This window comes from Arachis duranensis, chromosome 2, assembly GCF_000817695.3.
Source record: "Arachis duranensis cultivar V14167 chromosome 2, aradu.V14167.gnm2.J7QH, whole genome shotgun sequence".
Lineage (NCBI taxonomy): Eukaryota > Viridiplantae > Streptophyta > Magnoliopsida > Fabales > Fabaceae > Arachis > Arachis duranensis.
In genome coordinates, this window is record NC_029773.3 from 31,327,232 (window position 1) to 31,337,432 (window position 10,201).

Consider the following 10,201-nt stretch of genomic DNA (forward strand, 5'->3'; position numbering starts at 1 on the left):
AAAATCTACCCAATTGGCTTGCTTATGGCTCAAGAAAGTGCATAATTCAATTGAAAATAAAAGAAAAAGACTAGTGAAACTAGGCTAAGATGACTTGTCATCAGCTATTCTCAGTCAATTGAAACAACCAACGCATGTTTTATGTCTCTCTCTCAACTTCTTGGTTTGATGGTCTTCTACCCAAATTAAAAAATTCGAAGTGGTAACCGTCAAAATGAATCCCAGTATATATCTCTGTCTCTCGCAAACCATACTCCGATTTTTATTCTATTTTTATGCCCATCAAACCCGAGTTTCCATCATTCTACAATTTTTTTTCAATTTTCACTCATTCACGGCGATTTCACACTGTTTTTCCCATTCTGGTTTTCTATACTGATTCGTGATCTCTTGAAGAGTCTCCAAGTCACTCCCAATCATCGGTGATTAGAGGAAAGGAAGGAGTTCAGTGACAGGGTTTATGAGGTTCTTCACAGGCCATGCATAGCTTCTCCATTGGTCGTGCAAGCGCCTCCATGGGTAAGGTTTCTGAAATCACGGGCCATGTTGCTCGCATCCTTCCCTTTGGAGATTTCTCTCTTACTATTGTCGCAAGAGCTGTGTGGCTTTTTTCGTTGTCCGTAAAAAGTCTATAATAACAAGTATTACTCACTGTCGCTGTCAAGTATGGTAAGTCTTCCACTTCACTTCTCCTTCTCATTGATATCATCTTTTTTGAGTTTTTCTGGAATTAGATTTAACTTTGATACACTAAAACTTCAACTTTAATGTGAATTTATTTTTTTTCCTGGTCTGAAGGATTTGAAACGATTAATGGAAGGATTCAAAGTTGTACTTAATTATGGTGTTTCTCTTTTTATTAATGTTGTTGAAATTAAATTTGTATTAATACAATCTATTTCAATTAATTTCATGCGGTGTGTTGTTATTATAATTTGAAATTAAATTTCTATTCGTGCAACTTGTTGTTGTTATCGTGATTTGTGAGTTAAACTTGTTGTGGGTGAGTTAATTTATTTGAGACTTGTTTACATGTAATCTGCAATCTTTATATAGCCATCTCTATTTGTTCTTCAAAATTCTAATATAAATAGAATAGCTTAATTGTAGTCTTACATACATAATACAGAACACAAGTCACAGATATAAAGCATAGAAATAGACTTTTATAGAATATGATGTTCACATTAACTTTATCATTTGTAGAAATAAAATTACATTATATTGCTAGGTTTATACCATCTTTAAAAAGAAACTATGAAGTATGAGTTAATAAATCATTCTTTTTTGTATACATGTGCCAGTCCTCTATCTTTATCCACTTGAAAGTGCTAATGCATTAAAAATGTAAAGTAGTCTTGATTTTTTTTTCTAGATTTACAGAGTGAAATTGATACATTAATGCTAAAATTTGTGAAAAAATATAGTCCTAATGTCTGTTCAGAACATCTTTATACATGTTCTATTATTTCATTGTATATTGTCTTAGTGTTTAACAGATGCATAGCTTCAACAAGGATTTCTCTGTAATTTCTACAATTTGATTGTACAATCCACTTATATAATAAAATTTTATTCTATAATCAAGAGTTGCTGTGTTTACTAGATACTAACGTGCTGAAACTCTAAATAGATATTTTTATTGATGCACACAAAGTGATTATTGTAATAGATGAATAATTGTTATCACTAGAGTTGTGATTATCTTAGCTAAACATCAATGATTCTTGATAGATTTTGTAACCATAGCTCTCTTATGTATATAGAAATTTTTTTGCCATGAACTGGATTTGATTATGAGTATTTTATTCAATGTTTGATAACATCAGCATGATGAGTCTTTTTTAATAAAATTATTTTAAGGAAATGAACATATGGCTTGATGGCTTATAATGTTTTCAAGTTAGTGTGCTTGACAAAGATCTTCTCATGAGGAAGTAGATTGTTGTAGTCATTATTTGTTTATGTTACATTTTCATTGTGATTTTAATGATATTCTTTGATTGATGAAAAAATGAGGTTGTTGATTTTGCAGATTATGTAGAGGTTAGCGTAGGAGGCGCACCGTAATTTCAAAAAGACAATTGTGTAGCAAGAAGGATGCAAATACCAGGTGGAATAAGAAGTAGACTTGGGCTGTGGGTTTTAGAGTGTTCGATGTACTAACTTTTATTTGTAGGTTCAGCTTAGTTGTTTTATTATTTATTTGTGTTTTTGAAAATTTTGGATAATTGGTATTAGAGTATTACGTTGGTGTAAAAGAGAGTTTACGACTGAATCCAAATTTTTTGGTGTATGTTTGCCTATTTCTGCTCAATTGTTTATGTGTTATAATTATCCATTATTTTTCATGACCTTTGAACACTTTATTATGGGTGAGAGATGACACCAATTGGTCACAACAAAAAACACTTTCACCATCCAGCCTATGAATTTTGACTTCATGAAAAATTCAACAATTCAATCACATAAGAAAAAAATTTCCTCAATATTTATGTCAATGTAGCATTATGAAAATCAAAATGTTAAACGAAAAATTTCTCCCAGTTCTACAGGATAAGTCCCAACCTATTCGATTTCAATCCAAAATAATTCACAAAGACAAGGCCTCTTATGCCTCTTCGTGAAACCATAACAATGCGATAGCAGTAGAGAGCACAAAGTGAAACCGCTTCACTTATTCCTCCTAGTAGGGGTTTTTCCCTTCGTCAAAGACGCTGTACCCAGCGAGCTGGGTTCCAACCTCGTCTGCTATTAGTCTTTCTCGGCATATTCTTTACTCGAGCGTCTATCCCTGACTGCTTGACATGCACTTTAATGGGGACTTTAATGAATATTCCTCTCAAATATGCCTCATAAAAGTACTCCTCCACATGGCCACAGAGAACACCCCGGTTAGTGTTCAACCCACTCAGAGCGCACGATAGGAGGAGATTGATAAACTACTATTTTATGGTGTATCTTATGCTCAATCAAGTGGTTTTTATCAAGTCTTTGCACACTTATCCATACGATTTGCATGATTTTACAATTCTTTCCCAATTTGGTTCTATGGTTGAAAACTTGCATCCTAAGCCTTTAAATTGTGTATTTTTAATCCCCTTTATACCGTTTGATGTCGTGATCCATGCGTTAAGTGTTTTCAGACTATATAGGGCAGGAATGACTTAGAGGATGGAGAGGAAGCTTGCATAAATGGAAGGAGCACAAGAATTAAAGGAAATAACCAGCGAGGAGCGACGTGTGCGCGTACATGACGCGTGCGCGTGATTTGGAGATTTGCACAGCGATGCGTGCGCGTACCTGACGCGTACGCGTGACACACGAAGAAGACTGATAAACCACTATTTTATGATTTATCTTGTGCTCAATTGAGTGATTTTTTTCAAGTCCTTGCCCATTTATTCATATGATTTGCATGGTTTTACAATTCCTTTCTAGTTTCGTTCTATGATTGAAAACTTGCTTCCTAAAGTCTTTAATTTGTATATTTTAAGTCTCCTTTATACCATTTGATGCCGTGATCCGTGTGTTAAGTGTTTCAGGCTTTGTAAGGCAGGAATGACTTAGAGAATGGAGATGAAGCTTGCAAAAATGGAAGGAACACAAGAAGTGAAGGAGATAACCAGCGAGCATCGACACGCACGCATAGCTCACGCGTGCGCGCGATATGGAGAAATTTGCAGCGACGCGTGCGCATGCCTGACGTGTACGTGTGGATTGGAGTTTTCACGAAGACACGTGCGCGTGCTTTACGCGTACGCGTGATACGCCAAGATGACCAGCGACGCGTACGCATGACTGACGCGTACGCGTGACTGACGCGTACGTGTGACATGCGCGATCTGCAGAATTAACAGAAATCGCTGGGGGCGATTTTGGGCCAAGTTTTGATCCAATTTTTGGTCCAGAAACACAGATTAGAGCCAGGAAACAACAGAAACTCAGGGGACATTCTCATTCTGCATAATTTCTAGTTGAGTTTTGGAATCTAGAGAGAGATTACTACTTCTTCCTCTAGGTTTTCTTGACATTCATAGTTTTAGAGTTTTATTGCTTTGCTTTGGATATTGAGAAGATTGATTACCTCCGTTGGAGCTCCCTCATTGTAGTTTGTTTCTCTATTCTTTACTCTTTTATTGCCCATTGACTCTGTTTAGATAAGTATGTTCATGATTTTGGGATTTATTAATGCAAAAAACCATTTTTACTTTTAATTGATTTTTAGTTATTAATTATCATGTCTCTCTTTTATTCCTCTCTTAATTCTGTGAAGGTTATATTCATGTCAATGGAGTAGAACTCCCACTTGACTTGGGGGGTGATTAAGTGGAGACCCTTGAGTTGGAATGCTCAAGCGATTAGTTAATTTGGAAGTTATTGGATAATTCTCTATTTACTAACGATAATTCTTCCCAAGGGAGAGGATTAGGATTTGCAAATAAGAATTAGCTCAATCACTTGACTTTCCTTTATTTAGTAAGGGTTAACTAAGTGAAAATAACAACCTCTTAAAGCTACACTTGAAAAATTCCAATAAGGATAGAACTTCTAATTAATCTACCCCCGGTCAAGACTTTTTATTTAATTATATAAATCCTCAACCACTTATTTCTCTGTTCTTCAACTCTTAAAAATCCTTGGAAAACCTCTTATCAATAAAATAGCACTCTTCCTGCAACTCGTTGGGAGACGACCTGAGATTCATACTCCCAGTATTTTATTTCTAAAATTTTGTGACAACTCTTTTAAATTGGCATGCGGTATCTACATTGTTTAAGAGCTATACTTACAACGCAGTTTTCTCTATAAACTCTTAATCAGTGATTTTCTGCACGTCAATTTTTGGTGCCGTTACCGGAGAGTTGCAATAGTATGCTAATTTATTGGTTGGAATTTATTTGTTTGCATTTTATTTTATTTTGCTACTATGAGCTATATGTTTCTTTCATTGAATGATGCGTTCGCTACCTGATCCGAGCTTACCCACCTTTGATCCTGATATTGGAAGAACAATTTCACGTATAAGGCAAGCTCGGCATCGGTTAGTCTTATCTGAGGACGAATCTGTAACGTCATTTAAGGAAGATACAAGCTCCCTTTCTACTGATTTGGTTGATTTACATGCAGAGAACATGGCAGCTCCCAGGAGGATTACTCTCCAGGAAGCAGGAGCTCCGGACTTTACACTACCACCTTTTCAAACGCGTCATCCAAATCTAGGTGCAGATATTGAACTGAAGACTGCACTAAACAATCTACTGCCGAAGTTTCATGGCTTACCTGCTCAAGAGCCTCTCAAGCACCTCGAGATTTTCAGACAGCCTGTTCTACTATCAGGCGTAATGGTGCAACTAAGATTTCTATTCTGCTGCCAGCCTTTCCGTTTTCTCTTGAGAGAAAAGCGAGGGAGTGGTTGATAAACCACTATTTTATGGTTTATATTGTATTTAATTGAGTGGTTTTATCAAGTTTTTCACCCACTTATTCATATGAATTGCATGATTTTACAATTCCTTCCTAGTTTAGTTTTATGATTGAAAACATGCTTCCTTGGTCTTAATTTAGCTAATCTTAATCCTCTCTTATTACCATTCGATGCCTTGATCTGTGTGTTAAGTGTTTCAGGCTTCATAGGACAGGAATGGCTTAGAGAATGAAGAGAAAGCATGCAAAAATGGAAGGAATACAAGGAATTGAGGAGATGACCAGCGAGAAGTCACGCGGTCGCATGGCTCACGCGACCGCGCGAAATGGAAGAAATCAGAGTGACGCGATCGCGTGCTTGACGCGACCGCGTGGATTGGAAGCTGCACGAATGACGCGAATGCGTGGACGACGCGCACGCGTTATACGAAAAACGCTGAGTGACGCGATCGCGTGGACGACGCGGACGCGTGACGTACGCGATCTGCAGAATTACAAAAGTTGCTTGCAGAGATTCTGGGCCGCATTTCAACCCAGTTTTCGGCCCAGAAACACAGATTAAAGTCAGGGAACATGCAGAGACTCAACAAGCTTTCATAATTCACAATTTTAGGTTTTAGATGTTGTTTTTAGTGAGAGAGGTTCCCTCCCCTCTCTTAGGATTAGGATTAGGATTTTTAGAACTTAGGAATATTTTTATCTCATCTTTTTATCAGGTTCAATATCTTTTTATTTCAACTTCTCTTAATTGTTGATTATTGATGTTGCTTATTTGGCTTATGACTCTTCATATTTGGATTGATTTTATTTTATTAATGCAATTGATGTATTTCAGACTTATATGTTACTGATGCTTGGGCTCTATCCAAATTATTTTCATTCAAGTAGATTTTATTCCCTTTTGGCTTTTGATTGATTAATTGGTAACTCTTGAGTTATCAAACTCATTGTTGACTGAAAATTGGAATTCTTCAAGAATTAATTCGAGATCCAATAACTCTAACTTTTCCCAAGGAAAGACTGGGACTTGAGGATTCGAATTAATTCATTCACTTAACTTACCTTCATAGTTAGAGGTTAACAAAATGGGAGAAAGATCCAATTCTCATCACAATTGATAAGGATAACTAGGATAGGACTTCCAGTTCTCATATCTTGCCAAGAGTTTATTTTATAATTATTTATTTATTTTAAATGTCATTTGAATTACTTGTCATACTTCTTCCTTATTTCCAAAACCCCCAATTTTACCTTTTTCATAGCCAATAATAAGAACATACCTCCCTGCAATTCCTTGAGAAGACGACCCGAGGTTTAAATACTTCGGTTATAAATTTATTTAGGGGTTTGTTACTTGTGACAACCAAAACATTTGTAAGAAAGGTTGATTGCTTGGTTTAGTAACTATACTTACAACGAGAGTTTACTATAACTTCTAAATCATCAATCTTCAGTTCTTCAAAATGGCGCCGTTGCCGGGGAATTGCAAACGTGTACCTTATTATTGGTTATTGTAAATATTTTTCAAAAAAAATTTCAGATTTTTATTTTAAAATTTTTATCTTATCTTATCTTAGTTTTAAATTTCAAAATTCAAATCTTTTTCAAAATAAAAAAATCATATCTTTTTCAAAAATCTTATCTTATCTTTTTTTTCAAAAATCATATCTTTCTCAAAATCTTATCTTATTTTTTTCAAAAATCATATCTTTTTCAAAATATTTTCTTTTTGTTAGTTTTTGTTTTTATTTTCTCTTACTATTATGAACTCTCACCCCTTTGGCTATGAGTTTGGTTACAATTATGTTGCAGGAAGAGGAAATTACAATGAGAACATGCATCAAGGTTGGAAGTATCAAAGATGGGAGGAGTGATAAACCCATATTTTACGGTTTATCTTGTGCTTAATTGAGTAAATTTTATCAACTCTTCACCCACTTATTCATACTATTTGCATGGTTTTGTATTTGCCTTCCTAATTATGTGCTTTGATTGAAAACATGCTTCTTTGACCTTAATTTTATTAATATTAATTCTCCTTTTATACCATTAGATGCCTTGATATGTGTGTTAAGTATTTTCAGAGATTACAAGGCAGGAATGGCTCAGAGGATGGAAAGGAAGCATGCAAAAGTGGAAGGAATACAAGAAGTTGGAGAAACTGCTAAGTTGTCCAGCCTGACCTCTTCGCACTCAAATGGCTATAACTTTAGCTACAGAGGACCAAACGACGCGGTTCCAGTTGCGTTGGAAAGCTAACGTCCGGGGCTTCGATTTGATATATAATATGCCATAGTGGCCCTGACGCTAGGCGACGCGACCGCGTGATTCATGCGGCCAGGTCGCAATGACGAAAAATCCAGCGTGGCCAAATTCGAAACCAGCGAATTCTGGACTGTTTTTGACCCAGTTTGCGGCCCAGAAAATACAGATTAAAGGCTATAAAGTGGAGGAATGCGTCCATTCATTATCATGCTTTCATAATTCACTTTCCACGATTTAGATTTAGTTTAGAGAGAGGTTCTCTCCTCTCTCTTCAGGATTTAGGTAGAGTTTTTAGAAATTAGGATTTAGGACTTCTCCCAGTTTTAGGAGTGACTCTCGATCCCAGGTTCACTGTTCCTTTCTATTTAATTTCGTTTCTATTCACTTTAGTACTTTAATTGAAATTTATCTTTTGAATTCGGCTTATGACTTTCATGTTAGGATTTTCTTATTTAATGATATTTGAAGCATTTCAGTTTATGATTGTTCCTTTTTATTATTCCCAATCTGAGGAAATTGTTATTCTAGTAGATTTAGTTTTTTCCCTTTTGGCCTTGGTTAAATAATTGGTGACTCTTGAGTTATCAAACTCATTGTTAGTTGAGAATTAGAATTAATTCATCCACTTAACTTACCTTCATAGTTAGAGGTTAACAAAGTGGGAGAAAAATCCAATACTCATTACAATTGATAAGGATAACTGGGAAAGGACCTCCAGTTCTTATACCTTGCCAAAGGTTTATTTTACAGCTATTATTATTTTATTTTACTTATCATATAATATATTCACACCTTACTTCCAAAACCCCAATTTTACCTTTTTCATAGCCAATAATAAGAACATACTTCCCTGTAATTCCTTGAGAAGACGACCCGAGGTTTAAATACTCGGTTATCAATTTTACAATGGGTTTGTTACTTGTGACAACCAAAACGTTTGTACGAAGGGATTTCTGTCGGTTTAGAGACTATATCTACAACGCGACTATTTTTATGACATTCTTTACTGGCAAAAATCCTGACATCAAGGAGCCATAAGGATTTGATCAACCCTCATGGCAACAACCACCTCCAATGGACTATCAACAACCATTCTGTGATGCATACCAAGATAACGGCTATTGTGAGCACTCTTTTGATTATTAACAACCACCACCATACGCCTATGAACCCCCTCCTCAACATAGCTTTGGACCACCATACTCACAAGCCCCTTACTACCAAACACCCTCATATGATCCTAACCCTCAACCACCATACCAACCATCTTATGAGCCAAATGAACCATATATAGAACCACCACAATTCCACCCCAATTACTCCCAAGAACCACCACCTCAATATACACCATCTCCATATCCATCAATCCAAGAGCACTATGGTCTTACTTATGATACCCAAGCGAATCAAGAATCAACGGATCGTCTCAAGGAAACAGTGGATCAATTTCACGCAACCCTTCATCAATTGAATCAAGCGATAAATCAATTAGCTTCCCGATGTTCGGACACTCAAGGAACCCCCATGGCTTCATGTTGACAATCTAATGAAGAACGTAGCATGAAAGAGACACTAGAGACTCCAGTGGACAATAAGGAGCATGACTTTGTACTGGAACAAGTAGAGGAAGCTATAATAGTTGTAGATGAAGAAGTGGTTGAAGATTTAGGAGATGCAGAACCTCCACGGGAACCTCAAGTCATTGAACGCTCTTCTAAGGAGTTTGAATTTGTTGTTGAGGAGGGTGTACAACTGATGAGCGGATAATTTATACGCTTTTTGGCATTGTTTTTAGTATGTTTTTAGTATATTTTAGTTAGCTTTTATTATATTTTTATTAGTTTTTATTTAAAATTCACTTTTCTGGACTTTACTATGAGTTTGTGTGTTTTTCTGTGATTTTAGGTATTTTCTGGCTGAAATTGAGGGACCTGAGCAAAAATCTGATTCAGAGACTGGAAAGGACTGCAGATGCTGTTGGATTCTGACCTCCCTGCACTCAAAGTGGATTTTCTGGAGCTACAGAAGCTCAATTGGCGCGCTCTCAACTGCGTTGGAAAGTAGACATCCTGGCCTTTCCAGCAATGTATAATAGTTCATACTTTTCCCGAGATTTGATGGCCCAAACAGGCGTTCCAAGTCAGCTCAAGAATTCTGGCGTAAAACGCCAGAACTGGCACAAGGATGGGAGTTAAACGCCCAAACTAGCACAAAAGCTGGCGTTTAACTCCAAGAAAAGTCTCTACACAAAAATGCTTCAATGCTCAGCCCAAACACACACCAAGTGGGCCTGAAAGTGGATTTTTATGTCATTTACTCATCTTTGTAAACCCTAGGCAACTAGCTCCCTACAAATATGACCTTTTGCTATTGTATTTTCATCTTTTGATCACTTTAGATTTGAGGATCATCTTTTGATCATGTTTTTATGATTGAACCCTCTTTGGGAGGCTGGCCATTCGGGCATGCCTAGACCTTGTTCTTATGTATTTTCAACGGTGGAGTTTCA

The 10,201-nt window shown here is 36.3% G+C and overlaps 1 long non-coding RNA gene across 1 annotated transcript; it reads left to right on the plus strand.

The window, feature by feature from the left end:
* Positions 1-98: 98 nt before the first annotated feature.
* On the plus strand, positions 99-2,307 carry LOC127744729 (uncharacterized). The gene is made up of 3 exons (XR_008005705.1): positions 99-224; positions 397-519; positions 2,036-2,307. It is a non-coding gene; the product is annotated as an uncharacterized LOC127744729 (long non-coding RNA).
* Positions 2,308-10,201: the final 7,894 nt, after the last annotated feature.